At 42.2% G+C, this 21,078-nt stretch overlaps 1 long non-coding RNA gene across 1 annotated transcript; it reads left to right on the top strand.

Moving 5' to 3' along the window:
• Positions 1–2,649: 2,649 nt before the first annotated feature.
• Positions 2,650–12,382, top strand: LOC142062012 (uncharacterized). Its single transcript, XR_012662343.1, has 3 exons — positions 2,650–2,881; positions 3,926–4,041; positions 6,214–12,382. It is a non-coding gene; the product is annotated as an uncharacterized LOC142062012 (long non-coding RNA).
• Positions 12,383–21,078: the final 8,696 nt, after the last annotated feature.

The raw sequence follows: 21,078 nt of genomic DNA on the forward strand, positions 1-21,078 counted from the left end.
CCACCAGGGGCGAGTGAGCGAGCGGCTGCGTGGTGCTTGGTTGCTGACTGGGGCTAAACCACGACAGTCCATTTTGGCGCCCAATGTGGGTCATGAAAGGTTTGAGATAATGACAGATTTGATTGGAATGTGCTAGATGGAATTTATAGCAGTTATTGCTGTTTAGCTATTAACTGGCAGGCTTCTGTGCTTGCTATGGGGCTCGCCTGACTTACTGTATATACATACACTGTATGCCTTAAAGTCTAGAGCTCATTAGTGGCTGCTTTTTGCTTTCATTGCTTGCTGTACTGCTTATCACCTTACCCTGCCGGGCCTGGGAACATTCTGATAACAGCCATGGCGGTGCGCCTGGGCTGGCAGATGGCCAGGGCCCAGCGTCTGTTTCTGTGCTGCTGCACTGGACAGGCTGGAACTCCAGTGTGAACTCAAGTCAAAGTGACTATGACCTGTGGATGAGTCCATGTGGGAGCAGGACACCCCGAAGCATCTGTGGCTGTGTATAAGCCCATGCCAGAGCAGGTGTATCTCGAAGCATCTGTGGCCTTGGTTATGTCTGTGCCACAGCAGGTATACACCTGAGGCAATTGTGGCCCAAGGATATATCCATCTTGGAGAAGGTACACCTCGAAGTGGCTGTGGCTGTGCATGAGGTCATGCCAGAGTACCTCAAAGTGCGTGGCCATGGATAAGCCCACAACGGAGCAGGCTTACCTCTGGGGGGACTGAAGTCATGGGGCAAAGCCATGTTGGAGCAGGCTTTGGAGGGACTACAGCCATGGGCAAGGCTGTGTTGGAGCAGATTTACTTCTGGAGGGACTGCAGCTGTGGGTAAGGCCATGCTGGAGCAGGTGTAGCTCTGAAAGCATTGAGGCCCATGCAGATGGCCACCCTGGAACAGGCGCATGTCAAAGCGACTGTGGCTCTGGGTAAGTCTATGCTGCAGCAGGTGTGCCCCTGGAGAGACTGTGACTCCTGGGTAAGGCTCCACTTGGAGCAGGTACAACCCTAAAGGACTACAGTCTGTGGATAAGACCAAACCAGATCAGGGGCAAGGGGAGGAGTTCATTACAATGTTAAACCTGATGGTCTCATCCAAATGGACCAGGGGTGGAGATTGTAATGGAAATACCTTTAAATTGTTCTAACCCAGGATTTGAGTTACATACTATGGAAATTACTATATATAGCAGAAACCCCTTGTTGCTAGCCAGGCTGGGAGCAAGGGGAGGAGTTCATTGCAATGTTAACACCTATAACCTGGTCCAAAGGGGCCAGGGGTGGAGATTGTAATGGATATACCTTTAAATTGTTGTAACCCATGATTTGAGTCACACATTACAGGAATTACTACAGCAGGAACCGCCCAAACCAATGGAGGACAAGCATTTCAAGAAGCAGTGCAAGTGCAGCAGTGACCCGACCCGAGCTGGTAAAGCAGCTTTTGCTTTACCTATCAAGCTGTCTTTATCTCAACCCATGAGTTGCCTCACTTTTACTCTTCCGATTCTCTCCCCCGTCCCACCAGGGGAGAGTGAGCGAGCAGCTGCGTGGTGCTTGGTTGCTGACCGGGGCTAAATCATGACACAGGTAAAGTGAAAGCTGCTCACACAAGCAAAGCAAAACAAGGAATTCAGTCACTCCTTCCCACGGGCAGGCAGGTGGTCAGCCATCCCCAGGAAAGCAGGGCTCCATCACGTGTAACAGTTACTTGGGAAGACAAACGCCATCACTCCAAATGTCCCCCACTTCCTTCTTCTTCCCCCAGCTTTACATACTGAGCATGACGTCATATGGTCTGGAATATCCCTTGGGTCACTTTGGGTCAGCTGTCCTGGCCGTGTCCCCTCCCAACTTTTTGTGCACCCCCAGCCACTCGCTGGTGTGTTGGGGTGAGGGGCAGAAAATGCCTTGACTCTGTCAGCACTGCTCAGCAATAATGAAAACATCCCTGTATTATCAACACTGTTTTCAGCACAAATCCGAAACATGGGCCCACACTAGCTACTATGAAAAAAATTAACTCCATCCCAGTTAAAACCATAACTTTGCTTACTTTGAAAAGAGGAGATCTGGCTAACAATTCTGGTTGTGAGATGTCTCTGCAAGTACCAAATGAGCTCAAAAATTCTACTGCCTGGAAACTAAAGACATCAAAAATCATGCAGACTGTTTCTCCACCATCCCGTGCTGGGTTTGCAGGAGGATGTACTGCTAAGTGTGGCTAACAGTAAAACAGAGTCTGTCCAGTACTTTCCAATATCCTTTTAGATCTGTAAGTTTTTATTGATAGTCCTTGTCCCCTGTACAGAAGATGGATATTCTTACTTTCAAGTATTGTTTCTTCCTTCTGTACATCTTTTTATTCAAGTCCTACATGATAATATTGCTGTTGATATGTCATTACCTAGAAGTAGTTTTAAGAAAAGAAATCAAATAGCCCAGAAGTAGAAATAAAATACATGTCAGTTTGTGTCAATCGATTCAAGCTACAGATAACAACATGTATAGATCCCTGTAAGCAATAAGCACTTTTAAGAAACCATGATTTCCTAAGGAGTGGCAGAAGCAGAAGGATGCACAGCATATATCCAGGGGCTCTTTGAAAACTACCTTGAAAATATATCTTTATTATGTAAAAGTTGAATACATTAGTTCACTTCAGTGGCTTTCCTTTGGTAAGAATTTTTTTCATTATATTCACATGTACCCAGGGTAGTGTTTCCCAGCTGTCAGTCCAGCCCCTACTGAAGTTGCATAACTGGAACTGAAGGCAGAATCCAGCTCCCAGGTCTGAATCCAGCAGAGCATTTATATTCATGTTTCTCTCCAAGACAGTGTGTGGCCCTTTTGGCTTTCTGGGCTGCCCATAAGCTTGAAAGTAAGTATGTGCTTAAGTGCTTCACTGGAGCAGGGCAGCATCTTGCAGCTGCACTAAAACATTCAGTCCAATTTGCTTTGCAGGAAGGTTATTACTGCTTGAGAGAAGTATTTCTTTCTAATAGAAGAAGGGAACAAATGTCCCAGAGCACTCATTAATTTCCCTCTCAGTTCCTTTCCTCCTTTCTGCAGCTCCCTTCTCCTGGTTTCCTGGCACATAACATCAGCCCTGTCAGTTCCTTACAAAACATCGCTGCTAACAGTCTTGCTTAACATTGCTAGCTCTCTCTGCTTTATGTGTCTCAGATTAAATTGAAAACCTTTTTCTTGCCCAGGGCCCCATTTTCTCTTCTGGTCCCGTTTGCAGCCCTGGTGGCACCAGCTGTTGAGCACCATCATTTCCCACAGCCAAAGCAGCTGCACGGTGTTTTCTATTGCATACCTGGCATGCCTTGCCCTTCCTACCACTCTGCTCCTTCCCTTTATTAAAGCTTGCCAGAAATACACCCACACCACGCGCTGATAATATAGTTACCTGTCTGCAGATCTTTTCTGGCTGGGAACAAAAAGGCTAGTGAGGGATATTTAGTACCAGGACAGCCACTGAGAGGGCTCTTTGCAGGGTGGTATAAGCTACCTGGACTTTTTGGAGTGAAGTGTAACCATGTGGATCTGTGACTGCAGTGAGTGCTGCATCACAAGGGCTGTCTAAAATTCCTTCCTTGCATGCTTTGGTCAATACAGAAAGAGCTGAGGGTTGGGGGTGTCAGTCTCTCTTACAATGAGGCTTCTGAGGTTTTTTGCTAAAGATGCTTGGAATAAAGAAATTACTTTGGTTTATTGTATGGTAGAATCCCATACTTCCCTCAGTGTTAGTCTTTACATACAGAACCGGTGATGGTGATCAAGCTGATTTCATGCTTACACGGTCACAGCTAATCTAACTGAACATTTGCAGTAGCCTATAAAGAAGCTGCTGTCTAATAAATCTGCCTATTTGTGATTCTGTATGCTTTTTGAGATTTTTTTTTTGTTGTTTTTTCAGGGGATTGGAAAAACTCTGGAAGACACAGGCAGATCTAACAAGATGGTCTTATGATCTTATGTGCTCCATCACAGCAGATGTGGCCACGCTGGTGGTGAAGGGGATTTGGGATCAGGGTGAGTGTCCTTAATGAAGGCAGCATTGCTCTGTGAGCAAATACCCTCTCCTCTGCATGACTAAGAGCAGGCTTCAAAGAAACACTGGAAAAAAGCAGGGATGTATGAGTCATCTGTAGAATGCCAGTTTGCATGTGTCTTTATGCAGCATGTAATTATTTTTATACACATGTTTAATTAATTTTTCTTTGTTTTTCATCTGGGACTACATTTGTTTATCATTCTCCTTGCTGAGTATAGCGTCATGCTGCCACAATGTCAATGACTGTTTTGGCAGTGGGAAGCCTTTGAAAAGCACTGCAGTGAATGAGGCTGCCCTGAAAAGTGGTCCAAGTTGGAGATGACAGTCTGAAGTTTTTCTGCAATGAAGATGATATGTCCCATAGCACAATGCCCTTCTGCACCCACGTCTGAGGCCAAAGCTCCTGGCTGAGCCAGAGCAAGAGATACTTCAGCTTTGGGATCTTCTGTGCTCGCCCTGGCCCTCTCCTGGCTGCAGAGAGACAACTGCTGAAATGGGAACCTGCCCCATAAACACCCTTCCTAGAAAGGGCATCCTGGGGAAGGGCAGTTACATTTGAGGCAAAGCTGAGATGCTGTTGAAGCCTGTACACTGAGGTAGCAAGGAGTGTAAAGATGTATAAAGCCAGCTTCTACGGTGTACAAACACAGAGAAATGGTCTCAGAGCAGGTGGGTTGGGAGTGTGATGTAGGGTTTGCAGCTGGAGGTCAATAGAGGCAGCTGAGGAGGGGGCAAAGGCAATTTCCCTGTTCTTCCCTGTTCCTTCATCTCCACAGGGATAAATCTGAGACAAAGGACTATTGAGCTGTTTGGGTTAGGAAGAAAGCATTTTGTCCAAAGAGAAGAAAAAATTGATGGAATTTACCTTTGTCATCAGGAGAAAAGTTGTATCTTAGGCAGGGCATTGGATTTTTTCGTTTTTCCCCCTTTACCTGTGAGAAGAGGGCTCTGACTCTTCTGGAAAGGTAAGTTGTTAAAGCTGTTCCCTGAAGCAAGGTGAAAGCAGCCCATGGCTCTCCTGTGTAGTAGAGCCTGGGATATGAGGGAGAGAGGAAATCTTCCTGCAGTAAACCAGAGCGTTACTTTCAGATATTAATATACTTACTGCATATGAGCATAACTTATTAAAATCTGTGGCTTTTCCTCATTTAAATGCACATGTGCGATTGGAGTGTCCTGTTACTGCTGCCCTGTGAGCATATGGTGGGTGGCAAATGGGAGGGGGTCTGCTCTGGCCGGGTTGGGATACCACTGAAGCAAAAGGCACGAGGGCATCTCTGGCCAACCCTGTGAAATGCCTTAGCTTACCTGGATAATATAGTCAATCCAGGACAAAATCTGAAAAAAATTGGGCTAATTAAGTAATACCAGCTTTCTGTCAGATGTACAAAATATTTTGAGAATGCCTCTACTCTCAGGAGTAAAACTGAAATAACCCAGTTCAGCACAGTAGAGTCTCAGGGACTGAAACTAGTTTAAGCAGAAAGACAATCTTGTCTGCCACTTGTTTCTGGCATTTTCCCAGCATGTTTTCTCAGCACCGGATGCTTACTGCTGGCTACCTCCCCTTGTCCTCTCTGCCATCTCATTGGCATTACTTCAAGGTTTCCTTTGCTGTTCTCAACCTTTGTTTGCTGGCTGGTATAACCTCTCATTTACAAGAGATGTGAAAACTTGCCTTCCTCTTGAATGTTCTTGATTTTGGTGTGTGTTTAACCTATGTGCTTTGGGGCATACAACTTTTTCTTACATGGTTTCTTCTTCTGCAATTTTGGGTAAATTAAGAAGTTTTGATATTGTACTTTATCCATGACACCTTTATTTCCATTCTCTATGGCTATCTCATAACATGGGTGTGACCCTCTATGTGTAAAGTCCTTGCCAACTTTTTGCTTGTTCTAGTTTTTTAAAAGCCATAAATAATACTTCTGCATTTTTGTATATTTTCTAAGAGTGAAAATGCATTGGAAAAAATAATTTTTCCTGTCCTGTGATAGAGCAGGAGAAGCATGGAGAAATTCTGTCACTTACTTCAGTATTCTTGTACTTACAGCTAGGGTGTTCAATCCTGGGTGCTGCATCACTATCACTTATCACTGTGTTATCACATGTTATCACTGCTAACAGACCTATTTATACTCTTTTCATAGTGACTTCAGCTGGCCCATCTCCACCTTTTTGTGAGATGAATGGTGTGCTTGGATCTCCTCTCTTTGTATTTACAGAGTATCACAGGTAATGACTTCATCTTCCCTGGAAGAAGCCAACAAGCCTCTAGCAACCCATGATCTACACAAAAAGAACCTTACTCTCACTCTATGTGAAAGTAAATCAGGAGTTTCATAACTGCAGGACCCCAGACAAGAAAAATAGGAAACAGTGTTGAACACGCCAAGATATAAGACACACAAAAAAAATCTTCTTCTGCTTACAGCCACAAGAGAAATGATCAAATTAGTATCAGGAAAGCTTCCTGACTTGTCATATGTATTAAGATGTTACTTATGCATCTGCACTTTTCTGCAGGTATCTCTTATCTTTTTAGAAAAAAGATCAATTTCCTGTGTTTAACAGTCTTTGGTTCAGAGCTTCCATTTCTGAAAGACGCTTGTACAATGCATCATGCACTGTAGACAATTGAATAGAGGTTGGACACCCTTATACAGCTGAACCTGACATGTATCTGACTCACCACAAACAGTGGGGAAAGGTAAAGCGTGTCATTTTGCATATGACTCCATCTTCTATATATTTAACAAAATGAGTTGAAATTGTTCCACAGTTCCCAGAATGTACTTGACCATGGAGGGAGCCCACACTGTAAAGCCAACATAATTTTAGTGAGGAAAGGTTTGACTGGTCCTTAAGACTCAGCCTGTTTTTAGCAGTGGTTCTTCTAATTCAGAAGAATACGTCAGTGGTTTCACAGAGGTAGTATGGTGAGCATTAGTGACACATGAGCCATTTGGAAATGTATAGCCCTTTTGAGACCTTCTGCTGCTTCCTGTGATGTTGCTTCCTACTCCAGTGACACTGATGGTTGTTCCTGGATAGAAAAATATTTGTCAAGTTGTGGAATGAGTCAGGCCAGCTGAAAGTTTCCCGCTTTTTGTGAACTTCTGTATTCATTGCTGGTCAGGATGTCTACTTCATGGAGACCTGGGGAGGAGTGAGGCAGACTGGCTGGTACAGACTCTGCAGTCAAGGACCCTTACTAGACCCAACCATCATAATCCTCTGCGATGCCCACCAAGAGCATTCAAAAGCGAAAATTACTGTTGTGTTCCTTCTTTCTCTCCCCCCGGGGTTTGCAAGCCTTTGGGTCTTTTCTGTGAGATGTGAAACACTAAGCTCCTTGGGTCTGTGTTCCCCTGCCCAAACATGGAGGAACCCAGTATCCAAGCAGGATCCATCCCCGCAGAGCTGTTTGCAGAGTTGCAGAGTAAGGTGTCAGCCAGCCACAGCGTGCTTTCCCCCATAGCTTGAAATATTGTCAGAGGGAGAATCTGCAGAGGATTGCTTGTCATCTGATTGCGTTATTTTTCAACCACACAAGCAATAAATATTTAAAGTCTGGTTATAGGCAATGTAACAACTCAGTAAATATGTGGTTCTGAATACAGAAGTGAGAGGCTGATCTTTTCTTTTAAGAGGAAACAAATACATCTCTGTTTGGCATGAAGTGTCCTACTCCCCATTCTGTAAGCAGGAATATGTTGAGGCAATTTTGCTGTTATGAATGAAGGTGGAACTAAAGGCGGAAAAGTACTGCTGCATATTTATTGCTACCTCCTGGCTATCCTCTGTTCTCCTCCATTTGTCAGATGGAAGTATTAGATCAATGCCCGGTAAGGAAAGGCAGGGACTGAGAGAGGGAAAAGAGAAACTGAATAGCTTCAGTCTTGCTGCTGCTTCTTTTTCTCTCCTTGCCATCCCCACCATGTTCTTTCCCATGACAGAGAAGCCGTGATCAGTAACGGAGATAGAAAGCAGTATGGGAGTTCCTGTGAGGTTTTTTGCCTTCTCTACAGCATCATGTGAACTTCAACTATTTTAAGTAATTTGGTTTTACAGGAATACTTGCAGCTGGTTTATGGAAACTGAAATTGACAATTGACATGAGCCTGAAGACCCATATCAGGGTTCATATATTGGGCCCATATCAGCAGTAGTGGAAGAGGGCAGCAGTAGGAGAAGAGGTGAGAACAACCTGTGGAAATGATTGAAAGATCAGTGCACTGTAGGTGTCATTGAACATTGACTACAGACATTCAAGTGTGGAAATAAATCCAGGCCTGTTTTGATGTCCATTGTTATGATTAGATTAGATTTTGTGCCTTTGAAAGAGCTTTGAGAAGAAAAAAAATGTACTCTGACATTGACTGAATGAAGATCTAGGCTCTCAGTTGAGTTAAGTCGAGCAGCAGATCTATGACAGTGTGGGGAGGATCTAGTTCTGCACAGTGCCATCTCTATCTTTCCTGTTTTTTTCAAGACAGTTTCTTGTATGGTTTTTATTTTTGAAGTGGTTTTACGAAGTGCTTTTGCAGTTGAGAAGTAACTTGGTGATTTGACTCATGTGGCTTGTTTCTCCTCTGTGAGGCATAGTTAGTAAAGTTTTTTGAATGTATAAATGACTAGCAGAATGCAATGATGTGTGCTGTATCTTACACCCCTGCTGTTTCTAAAATCCATTTTAGAATCCATTTAGTGGGAAAAACTCTAGTGGTCATCTCAGAACAGGCCTTATCAAACTGTTACATATGAAGACAAGTTTCCTCTTTACAAAGCCCATCTGAGGCATAGTAGAATATTTATTACGTGGCTGGCAGTATCCTTCTGCCTGAGGGATGGACTGCAATTACAGCATGGTAAATATTTCATTAGAACAAAGCAAAACTGCATGAGAAGTAACCTTCCCTTTATTTAAAACATTTATTAAAATACAAAGTAAGAATCTACATGGGAATAATTCTTTCTACCCAATCAACCAACTACGCTGCAATTTTAAGTGAGATATTTTGTCATTACAAAACCTTGCATATTAGAGTAATCTATCTTTCCCTCTGAGAAAGATGGGCATCTTAACCCAGATTAAATTTAATGTACACTGATGTTCCTTATACCATTATGGCTCTGTTAAGGAAGTAAGAGCAGGTATAAGCAGAGTCTAGTCCCCTTATAAAGTCCCTTCCTTTCACAAGAATGGTGTAAATGTAATTTAAGTGCAAGACCTAAACACAAATGAATGTTGAAGTCTGCTCACATGAGTGGGAAGTAGTCACTTCAATACTGCATAATGGTGTATGGCAGTATTGGAGACCAATGGTCCACATTAAATACCTTCTGACTTCTATTTGTTTTAAAAATGTTAATTTCTCTGGAAACTGAAGGGATACAAAACCACTTTTTTTGAGTGCTCACCTGCTGCAGCAATTTACTTAGTGAATAGAGAAGACATCTAAGAGTGCGTTGAAGAATGAGGTGTTATTGAACAGTAATTTGGCAATAACTCCTTTTCACTGGAAGTCATCTTTCTACTAGAGGACCAGATTATACAATGTTGAGCCTGTAATATTCCACTTTATCTGCTAGAGGGTTATGGTGAGGCCCCAAGTCTGTAGCCTGGTCCTACAGTGGTAATGGCCTTATTGCTTCTTCAAAGGCTAAGGGACTAAAAGAAAATGATCATCCTCTCACTGTGCCAGTCACAGGGAGCCTCAGACCCCTTTTTGCGCCTGCTTTCTGCGCTTATTGGAGAGATGCTGCTTCCACTTCAGGTCTTCAGGCAATTGAACTCCTTTCCCATGGTATTTATTCTTTGAGTAGTAAGACTTTGTTCAGTGTCTTTCTCTCTCTAGGCTCCTGGTCAGTCCTTCCCTGCCAGCGAGGAGAGTGCTACCTACTTCACTTTGAATAATCTGTAGGCTAGATGTGCAGTTTCAGTGTGGAGAATCACTGTTCCTGATCACTGATCACCTAGGACCGTGAAGGAAACCTCTTTGCTGAGCATCCTAAGCCAGCAAAACTCGATTATGCTGCAGTATATACAAAACCATTCCTCACAGATCAGCACTAACCTCATAGCATGCCTTCCCATCTGTACCAGCTGCTGCCTCTGCTGCTGCCCAGCAGTGAACTTCTACAGGGAGCTGCCAACTTGTCTCTGGGCCAAATGTACCTTTTCAGGCCAGTGTGAGTAGTCACCAACCCCCTTTAAGTCATTGTGACCTGTAAAGAAGCAAGTTGACTTTAGCAGAGAAGAGTCAACCAGAAAAATTTCTGGATCACATTAGTTAGTCCAGATAATTTTATTGTTTTATTGGTGTGCTTTGTCATAATGCCCTGAGCTTCAATAGGGACTTCTTCAACTACACTGGAAAGCTGACACAATGCAAAAGTTAATGTACAGAGAAACCTTTCTCTAGAGAGCCCTTACCATTCTTGATGTTACAAGAATACAGCTGCTGAAAAACTGTGTCCCCTGTTTAAAACCGTGGCTGGCTTTCACCCTGAGAAAGGGATCCTGCAGTAAATCTGCTCTAGGGCATAAAGTAGCCATTCATTGCATATAGCATGAGCTAGCTCCTGAAATGCAGCATCAGCTCCGGAGTCCAAAATGCATTTAGGTTAAATGCTGGCTTCCTTTGGGTGGCCTCCAGACTCTGAGGATGCAACTGCAAAGCATTCTAGTGAGACTTACAAAAATATGCAAGAACGTGACAAGCAAGTCTCCAAAGTGCACTCCCAGGGCTGGGCTTTTGTGCAGTGCAGTGCAGAGGCCCCGAGGAAACAGAGACTTAAGCCAATGCATTGCCAGAGGACTGTGCAACTGAGCCTGAGCCATGGGAGCCCACAGACATGCTCCTGGCTTTCCCCCAGCCTTATGGGCAGGTGGCAAAGGGAGGCCATGCTGCGCTTCCCAGTGCCTCCTCCTCCAGGGTTAGTAAAGTAGAGCCCTGTGAAGCAGCTCTGAGCTACTTAAGCTTAGATGATTTAAGCTTTTACTTTCTGTATTTTTTTTTAAATTCCTCTGTCACAGGTAGTAATGAGCATCTCAAAGACACAGAGTCTGAATATGTACAGTTGGCCATTGGGATACTAGGTAGTGCCTGAGCAGTGGAGGTTGAGGATTTCACGTGATAACACTAAAACAGCATTTGGGTGCCTAATTCCTTTGGAAACCTAAGCCTTGCACTCGTCTTTTGTGGGTTACAGGAGTAAGGCAGCAGCCACACAGACATGTTCTCCTCTAGGGAGGTAGTCAGGCTTTCTGTGCCTGTCCTTTTTCTTAGCACTAATATAAGCAGTGCTCCACATGCAAATAACTATGCCAGGATTTGTGTACAGTCCTGTGCCAGAAGACAAACCGTACAGCTCTACGTTTGTAATCCTGCTTTCCTTCACTAAGAAGTCAGGGCAATGAAATCTCACAAAAATGCATGAAAACACAATTATATTTTATTTAAAAGCAACAATGAATAACTACAAATATGTAACACTCAACAGCAAAAGAACTAAAGTGGGGTTTTATAGCTTTAAGTTAGCAAGACAGATAGTAAATGGACAAAAAAGTTTAGGTACTTGCTGCCTCCTGGGAGGTTTATGTGGATGTACCAAAATGAAGATGGGTCTTTGGAGTTGCATTCCTCCCAGAGAGTGCTCTCTTGGTGGGAGTGTTGGTGTACCTCCAGCAATATCCATTATGGTTGTCTCTCATATATATATATGGATGTTAGGAATCCCAAAGAACCCTAACACTAGCAATTTGCAGTTATGTTTAATACTTTAAGTAGTTATTGAAGGCATGAATATGTTGTCATCATGAGATGAGATACTCTTAAATTCTGTAAGTTAAAATCTTTTCTGCAAAACAAAGCATGTGAACAGCTGGCTTCTGGAACAGTGCCTTGGTTTGCCTTTTTTGATCATGAATTTCTACATCTCTGCACTTGTCAGGGTTTTGTTAGAACAATTTTTACATCCAAACTCACATGTACGTCATCTGTCAACCAATTACTGGAGGTTATTCAAAGGTTATATTTGAAGTACTCATTTGAGATATAAAGCAAGCATTTCATTCATTGATAATGGTTGCTGAACAAAGGCTTGAAAATCCTAAAGGAACCATCAGAATAGATTTCAACTTCTACATTGTGGGAAGAGCATTGCAAATTCAAAGTGTGACCTTGACAGAAGCAGCAGGTAGCTGTGCTCACACCTTCTAAAGTATGAGGGACACGTTTGCATAATTGACTGAAAGTGCTTTTCATGTGACTGACATGTTTAATATTTGCTTGGGGTTCTGAGCCTGCACCAAGTGATTAAAGATACTTTTGGAAATTACCTGGTTTGTTTGCACTCCTTCCTCTAATTGTTTGCTAAATAATTTACCATCATTTTGTTTCAACTCTCTGAATACGGCAAATAGTAGCTAAATAACAGGGATTAATGTAGAGGGAAGTAAATACAGGTGTGTAAAGAGTATGTGGAAGAGGAGAAGAAGGAGTGAGTGGACCTGGGCTTTAGGGGCAGAGGTTAAAAGGAACATGAGATCTTCCTCACCTAAATAGGAGGTGATAATTTTCAGATGGTTGGTACCAAAGAGCTGTAACGCTTTGGGCAGACCTACAGGATCTATCTTTATTATGCGGATGTTAAACGGACTGTTATGAACTTGAAGAACTTCAGGACTGTAGCAAATTTTCCAATGGCTTGCATTGCTGAATATCAAGCAATGCACCAAACTAGGTCCCTCCAGAAACCAAACTCTCTGCCTCTCCTTAACAGATACCTCTTCTGCTGCATCCATTTGTTCTCAGTGGCCCTTGTCTGAAACTCACTGGGTATCTTTTTATGTACTTCACTGTTTTCTTGAAGGTCATAGTGATGCCTGCAGTCTTCAGGCTGTTCTGTAAACCTGGTAGATATCCTTTCAGCATGAATTCAACTTAGCATGTGTTTTGCCTCTTTGTGCCCTATCAAATACATGGCTCCAGTTTGTAAGCATGTCATGCATTGCTGCTGTCTTTTCCATTGAGATGAAACAAAGCAAATGATGCAGTGAGGTTATTTAAACAGAAATTGAAATTCTGGGAAAGAGGTAATGATGGAAAAGTTCTGTCTTTGTGATTTCTGATCTGATTTCAGAGTTGTAAGTAAAAGGCAAGCTATGAGTCTCTTACCCTTTTGACTGTTGTTACCTTGCGTAATCCATTAAAACCTCCGTGACTTAGATAACACCATGAAGTCCAGAAGTCAATGACCGAATAATTACCAGAAGGCATTGGTCAGCCTTGGATGGCTGCAGTTCTTGTAGTTGTCACTGCTATGCTTCATCAAATCTACGAAGGAAACTTCTAGCATTAGGAAAGAACTCTGGCCATCCTGGACCTGATATCCTGTGTTAGTTCTGGGCCAACTAACTACCTTGTGTGCAACTCAGGTTATGCATATATATGACAGCTAAAATTTATTATGTTGATGTGTTGTAAGAAAATGGCTGAAAGCACTGATTTCCACAAGTATTGACCAGTTTCCCCTCCTCCTGTGTGGCAACGCAGCCCTTCATTAATTCTCAGGTGATCCCCCTACTAAGGTCAGGTGCATAGTCTTACACAACGGTCCAGCATCAGTGGGTGCTGAATGGCTGTGATAGCACTTTTTCATTAGATTTAATTCAAGCATTGGTGGGTATTTCCCCGTATCCTTTACAAATACAAGAAGAGAAAAATTAACAAAGTATGAAGAAAGAAAGGATGGAAATCTTTCTACATATTTATAAACAAACCATATATTTCTATCCTTTGGCATCTTTGGGCCGTCCACATGCTAAACCTTTGGGAATTTTAGTTACACTCTGCAGAAATTTCTCAAAAAAAACCAAAAACAAACTGTGGACAAAAATTTCATGATGTTAATGTAGAAAAATGTCATTTGCAAACCTCAGAACTGTCCTGATTGACTACACTTAGTCCTTCTTTGCTAGACAAAAAATAAAAGGAAACAAGTGTGGAGTGCCTTGTGCCTCAAACTCCCTCATGCAAGTCCTTTGCATTCTTGGTGGATGTACTGGTATTGTTCTCCACCCAGCCAACCCACTGGCTGTCCATGAACTCATATTGGCTAACTCTAGATGACCATTAGACCTCTGGTAGTGTATCAACCTACATAAAGACTTTGATGTGCATATAAATGAGAGTGGTTGAGTCAAATGGAGCAACGGTAAATACCTTTTTAAAAAAAAATGAAAAGGGACCCAGGCAGTCTGCATCACTCCTTCCTGCTTTTCTCTTACACACACAATTCCACGTTAGCCTGTTCAAGTAGACTTCTTTCTCCAGGCTTCATGCTTTATCTTGGATTTCTGCCTTTCCATTTATTATAATTTTTCAAAGGAGACTTCTTGGATCACTTCTGTCTTTAGATAAATATTCAGGATATCAGCAGTATGAGCATCACAGAAATTCCCTTGTCTTCATCCAAATAATAGAGTTTAAGCATTGCCAGATTTCATATTCAGGGGTGCAAAATGAGGTCTGGGATATAACAGCCTCAAATGAAAAAAACACAGAAGCCTTTCTCTAAGCTCTACACTGTCCAAAGGAGTCCTTGGTTTGCTTTCAGTTGATCTAGAAAACAGGCACATGTGCTCAGTCAAAGGCTCAGACTGGGCTCCTTCACATTCACCAGATCTTCAAATTGTCTTATATGCAAGCATCATTTTTTGCAATTACAGTTTTATTTCTCTTTCTGTAGGAAGAATGAAAAACAAAACTTCATATTGAACAATTTGGTGAAAATGCCCTGTGTCAAACCCAGAACAGCACAGGCAGAACTGAGTCACCCAAACCAAACACTGATTCATCTTAAAATGAAATGCATGCTCTCTCAAAAAATATTCTTACCCTTTAAGCACATTAAGGCTGGTACGCAACTGTGCTCTTCTTTGTAGCAATTCTTAATAATGCCTTCCCTCCAGTTACCTCTGCAGGTTTCCTCCAAAGTCCTATCCCTCTCCATCCCTCACCGGTATCCAATACACATTCCCTCCCTTGTGAAAGGCACATATATATGGCCTGTGTCCTGGATTAGCTGGTTGTCGAACAGCTGCTTGTTCCTCAGGCTCCCAGTGTATGACTGTCTCTTCTTGCACATTCAGCTCCTACTCTTCCAAATGGCTTTCTTTCCCAAAAGCTGTTGAGTCTATGTTTCAGGCATTTGCTCATGATATAAATTAAAGGAAGGACATGATTACCTATATTTGGCCCTGTAGATACCATAAAAGAGAAACCTAAGGCACAGTCTTGGGCTCTGTGATCTGGAACCTCCCACGTGAGCTTTGGAAGTTGTGTCACATCTCCATATGCCTCCACACCAATATCATTACACACAGCAGGAGAAGGCAAACTGACCCTTTATGAAAAGCCCTTCTTTGCCATACAGCTCCCAGCCTTCACCACTCGGTAGGTGATAGTAAAGATAGTTAGCTCCAAGAGTGAGCAATTGTGTTATTACATCCATACTCATATTACAAACCATGGTACCCAAACTTGCTTAACAACCAAAAAACTCCCTGCTTTCCATCAGATTAATACAGGCAGATCCTTCCAGTTATTTGGCTGTTCTGAGTACTTGGCCATCATTTGTTCCTCTCTGCTGTGCGTAGCAGGGCTGACAGCTGGGGACAGAAGTCACAGTTTCAGTTCTCCAAATTCAGAGAGAGACAGCCGTCAGGCTTCCAAGCCCTGAAGGCTACTATTTTCCTGACTGTTAAAGCAGAAAAAGCATTCACATATAGATAGCAGGGCCAACCTTTGGAGACAGAATGGCAAGACAAATTCTCAAATCTGGTTGAATATAAAATAAATATCATTCTGCCACAGAAACTTGCAGAAAGGTTGCTATGCTGTGCTCAGACTTATGCATGCCAGCCATGTTCTTACCCCTGATGCAGGCAATGCTGTGCACTGTAACTGAAATGAAAGGGCACATGCACTGCAGCCTGATTATTACCTCTACATCATATGCAAACACTGTATGTGTTCTTCTTGACTCCATACAGATTCTTAATGGTCAGAATATTTTTCAGAGACCTGAGGCAAAATTCATTCTTTTCATGCCCAGAAAACAATAAAGTCCCATCTAGAAGAAAAAATAGGCTTCCTATGGATGTTTGTTTACCTACCCAATAGCAATATTCTGAGTTTCTTGAGCTGAATTTGCTAGATGAACTACACTTATTTTCTTTCCTTCTTTCCTTTGCCTCCAGCTGCCTGTTTCAGAACAGGACTTCCAGTCTTCTTTGTCCATTCATTACAAAAGCAAAGTCTACAGGAGAGTATGCAGACAATGGCGCTGCTGCCATCTACTCGTTGAAAGAAGCATCAACACTTTCTTGTTAATCATGAACACAGCTGGGTTTACATCCCAAATCACCTTTGTTTTCCCTAAGTCTAAATATTTAATCAGAATTTTTATCTCACTTGCACTATGCATCTGCAGATAATCCACCCATGCTTTCCCTCGTCCTTTAGCCACAGCAACGCAAAACAAGTATGAACACTATAGTTTCCTATTTCATGATGGGATTAGGAGTACCTAATAAGTTGCCAGCTCTGACAGAAATGTTTCCTGTAGATATGACATTAATAATGCATCTTTCTCACATGTATCCTCTTGGCTTTTACTATGGCTAAGCTCTTACTACATTGGGGACTTTCATTTGGCAGACTGCCCTTGCAAAACTTGTCTTTATGATGTAATAATATACACCTACTATAAACATAATACCTTTTTTTTTTTACATTTGTTTTTGAGGGATCTTTGAATTTCATGGATGAGCAAATCACCATGACTAAAAATTTAGCTAAAATTGAAAGACTTCATAAAGGGCTGTTACTTGCTCAGCAGGACTTCCCAAACATCTCCCTTCCCTTTGACATGAGCTTTGACATGGGCTGCTTCTGCTGTATGACTTGCCTTCATGGTGCTGCTGTGATTAACATGCTGTTGCATTTGGCTACCTGGGTGTCGACCAGGGGAATTCTGCAATGAAAATTTCTCTACAATGATTTCAGCTAAAAAAAAAAATCCAGATATTCCTATTTGCTCCTTGTGCTGCTTTTCAGTTTTGCTGCCTAAATTGCACCCTATCAAATCAGCCTTAAAAAAAACAAACCTGGATACCAGCTTAGCTTCATTACTGGAACTCAGACATGCCTGATTCCTTTATAGAGTGGGTATTGAGGACACACTTAAAACATTTAAGGGAATGTCATTTCTGAAGTGTCTCATCGCTGAGCCTTTATCTGTCTGGGGATTCGCTACGTGTCAAAATTAATACTAAATGGCAACTTTATCTTGGAATTATTGGAAAAGACATTTTACAGATACTTTGGTTCTGGCAATGTTTGTGAAATATATAGATGTGAAGAAATAAAGCTGACATTTTCTGATTTACAGGTTTAGCCTCTTTAGCAAGATGTCTTGATCTTTCCTATGATACTCTTTTCAAATGGCACAAAACTGCTCTGTGTTTTAAAACACCCTTGCTGAAAGTTTTATACATTGGCGCTTCCTTCTGCCCTCCATAAATGTCATTACAACACTCAAAGGAATACCGTGGTCTGGAAGCACTTCTAAAAGCCTAACAAAAGAAAAATTATGTTAGATCTTGAAGAAGTAGGAACTAATTAATGCATCCCACATTCCATCTTTCTCTTCTGTCTCTTTTTTCAAACCTTTACCACTGGGACATGAGTTCCAACAGATTTTTAAACCTGTTTGACTCATTCTTCTTTTGGAGCTGCACAAAGGGCTGCAAACAGAATGAGGTGCCGTGTAGGAATCCATGTCCCAGTTTCATTTCTCAGAGTAACTATGGGTTAGGTGAAGGAAGCAATGATGTGCTTACCATGAGGCATCTAATTTGCTCAAGCAATTATTGTCTGCTAAGCGGGGGGGGGGGGGGGGGGGGTGGTGGTGGAGGCAGCTGGGTGACATTCAGAAGGGCTTGTTTTAAGTGCATCCACAGGCTGTGCACATCTAGTTGCCCATTAAGTTCTTCGTCAAAGAAAAGAAACAGCGTGCAGCACCAAGTGGTGCCTCCAGCTGGCATTGGTCAGTTTCCACAGAGCTACAGCTACCCTTCACTATGAAATCCTCAGGCAGAAAATGATACAGAAATTAAAATTATCATTTCAGAGAATACAGCTTTTTATTATGATTTAATTCTAAACATCCTTGCTTCACTTGTGGCCTGTTAAGTTAAAAATTGCTTTGCTTTTAAGCTCTTGTGAGTAAAGCTGCATTTCTTCTGCTAGATTCAGTGATCTAATGCATCTTTCACATCTATAAATGCTGAAATGTTTATTAATAGCAACTCTGCACCATAGGTTTTCTAACTAAAATTATTTTGGTATATACACTGCAGAAAGTTCCTATAATAAAATAATAAGCAATTTCATAATAGTACAGTTTATATCCACAACATGATGTGCTAAATTATGTCCAAATTTTAAAACGGCTCTCACTAAATCTGTAGGGTGTGTTAGCAATGAATTTTATCAATGGATTGGAAGGAAAGAGTTTGAGATAGGCAGATAGAAATAAATTAATAACAAAATGGGGAATAGAGAAATAAACATTTGAAGGAACCTATACAAGAACTCATACTTAACAGAGATCTTAGTGCTTCAACAGCCTGACAAAGTTCTTTTTTTTATGCTAGAAAAGGCTGATGTTTCTGCCCCATCACTTAGAGTGTGGCTGTTTTAACAGTTGAACCACAGACCCCCCAGCAGGGAGAGAGAGCAGATGGGGTCTGGGCTGGGTGCAGGGAGGTGGGTGGATGGGAGGAAAAATCCACCTCTGCCAGAGTAGCTGTTTGATGCAACAGCTGATCCAGGTAGGAAACTCCTGGCTGTTCCCACTATTTTCTTTTCATCCTCTCTGGAGGCTTTCATGTGAACTCATTTGTGCTGGATGTACTTCCCTGTAAAACTGTGCTCTCACAGGGAACAGAAAAGAAAAGCAGAGCTGAGGCCAGGAAACTTAATAAATCCATCCTCTACTGAATATATGTTATTTCATAAAGTCCATTGGTCTCTGGTGTGTACAGGTCAGTTAAAGACAGCAGTTTCAATTTATTTTTGTGTAATGGAAAAGCATGAAAGGGCACAGAAAGGGCACCTCTGAAGGTGTGGGAAAGACTTGCCTGAGAATTGGAAGCTGGGAGGATAGGAATGAGAAAAGATCACTTTGAATTTCTCTGTTATTATATTCCTTTCTTAAAGTTTTGTTACTGGACACTAACTCCACAGGGCTGGAGGGACTTCTGCTCTGACCCCATGCTTCTGGGCCTGAAGGCTTGTTCCCAGGGACAAGGACCAAGGGAAGATGCTGTGCAGGAGGCTAGCATGGAATTTCCCAGCGGACCAGCAACATGCGCTCCCAGAGCCACCACTAAAGCAGGCAGGTGAGAACCAGGTTACTTCCCTTTGAAAAGTATCTCACAGGCACTGTGATATTCTAAGATTCCATCAGAATATTTTCCCATATGCATTTCTGTTCAAATACATGTGACAAAAACAGTGGTAGGAAGTCATATTACATAAATTCTGGAAACCTGCAAATAGTCTGTCCTCTCGTGCACACAAAACATCTCAGTTCTGTCACAGGCAGTACTCGGGGAGGGAGGAAGGATGCTTTTCGAATTTGTGCCCATTCTGGAAACAGTGCTCAAACTGATCCAAAAAAGTGTTCTTTTCCTTCCAAGGTGATATTCTGGGTGGTGATTTCTTACATGGCAGGGACATCTGCTGGTGCTAAAGTAATCCTGCAGAGCACCCAGCTTACCCCAGAGTCACCGCGGCATTCAGTGGATGGAGGGGGGTGAGGGAGCTGGAGGGAAGGGACTTGAATGACAGGGAGGGGTCAGCCTCTCGGCAGCCCTCTCTTTGCAGAGAGGCATAATAATACTGCTTTGGAGTACAATTTGTTAGGAAGATGAATTTAAAATTTTAAACATTAACAAAGCTCACTATAAAACAATAATTGTAGTTGTTTTAAGGCACCACCAAAATATAAATCATACATTTACCCAGCTGTTGTAAATTATGCTATATGAATAACACAATTCGGACACAACTCATGTATGGACAGCCAGGATAATAGTGCTGGCATTTCAACCTCAAAGCAAAATACTTTGCTTTAATATCTGCAATGATTTACAAGGTTAGTGTTCAAGTACCTGCACAAGTCCCAAAACACTGGCTGTTTGCCACATGCGATGAGCATATCTAATGCACATCACAATACCTGTTCTTGCCAAACATAGCTTCTTTAATGGTCCCTGTGAATGATTTCCATGCTGCTGAAGGTGGCTGATTACGGTTCTGGGGTGGCTGATCTTTCCCTTTCCCTATCTCCATAGTTTTATCATGCAGAGGGATTTTGGTAATATGACTTGCACATCAGTAAGTAGTTCCTAGTTTATGGTAGCTCTGGAGTAGACTATATGATAATAAAAATATATTGTGCAATATTATCACTACTGATTTTTGGACCATATATTTAAAATGTGGAGGGGGGCTGGGAGGGAAGGAGCTTACCTAAGGATCCTGAGATTCCTAACTTTGAATTTAAAAAGCCTGTATTAATTCTTGAAAAATCTATGCCATCATAAATTAGGGCACGAGAAACGATAGTCATCTCCAGCAGTACCTGAGGAGGAAAACAGCCTTTCCCTAGAAGTCCTGGGAAGAAAGATGGGGTAAGGGAGCTCCCTGATGTTTGCTGAGCAGGCACATATTCAAAAGTGGTCATGCAAGCTCACCAGAATGAGTCACAACAGAGTGGGTTAGCTGGGCTCCATTTTTATGCAAGCTTTGAGGTATTTAAGGGAATGTCTATTAAATCACACTGTGTTTGAAAGTTGCTATAAACAGAAGCAACATTAGCAAGGAGATCTAGCACAGCACCATGTTCCCAGGGTGTCTGTGGAGAGAGTTATT

Source organism: Phalacrocorax aristotelis, chromosome 9, assembly GCF_949628215.1.
Source record: "Phalacrocorax aristotelis chromosome 9, bGulAri2.1, whole genome shotgun sequence".
NCBI lineage: Eukaryota > Metazoa > Chordata > Aves > Suliformes > Phalacrocoracidae > Phalacrocorax > Phalacrocorax aristotelis.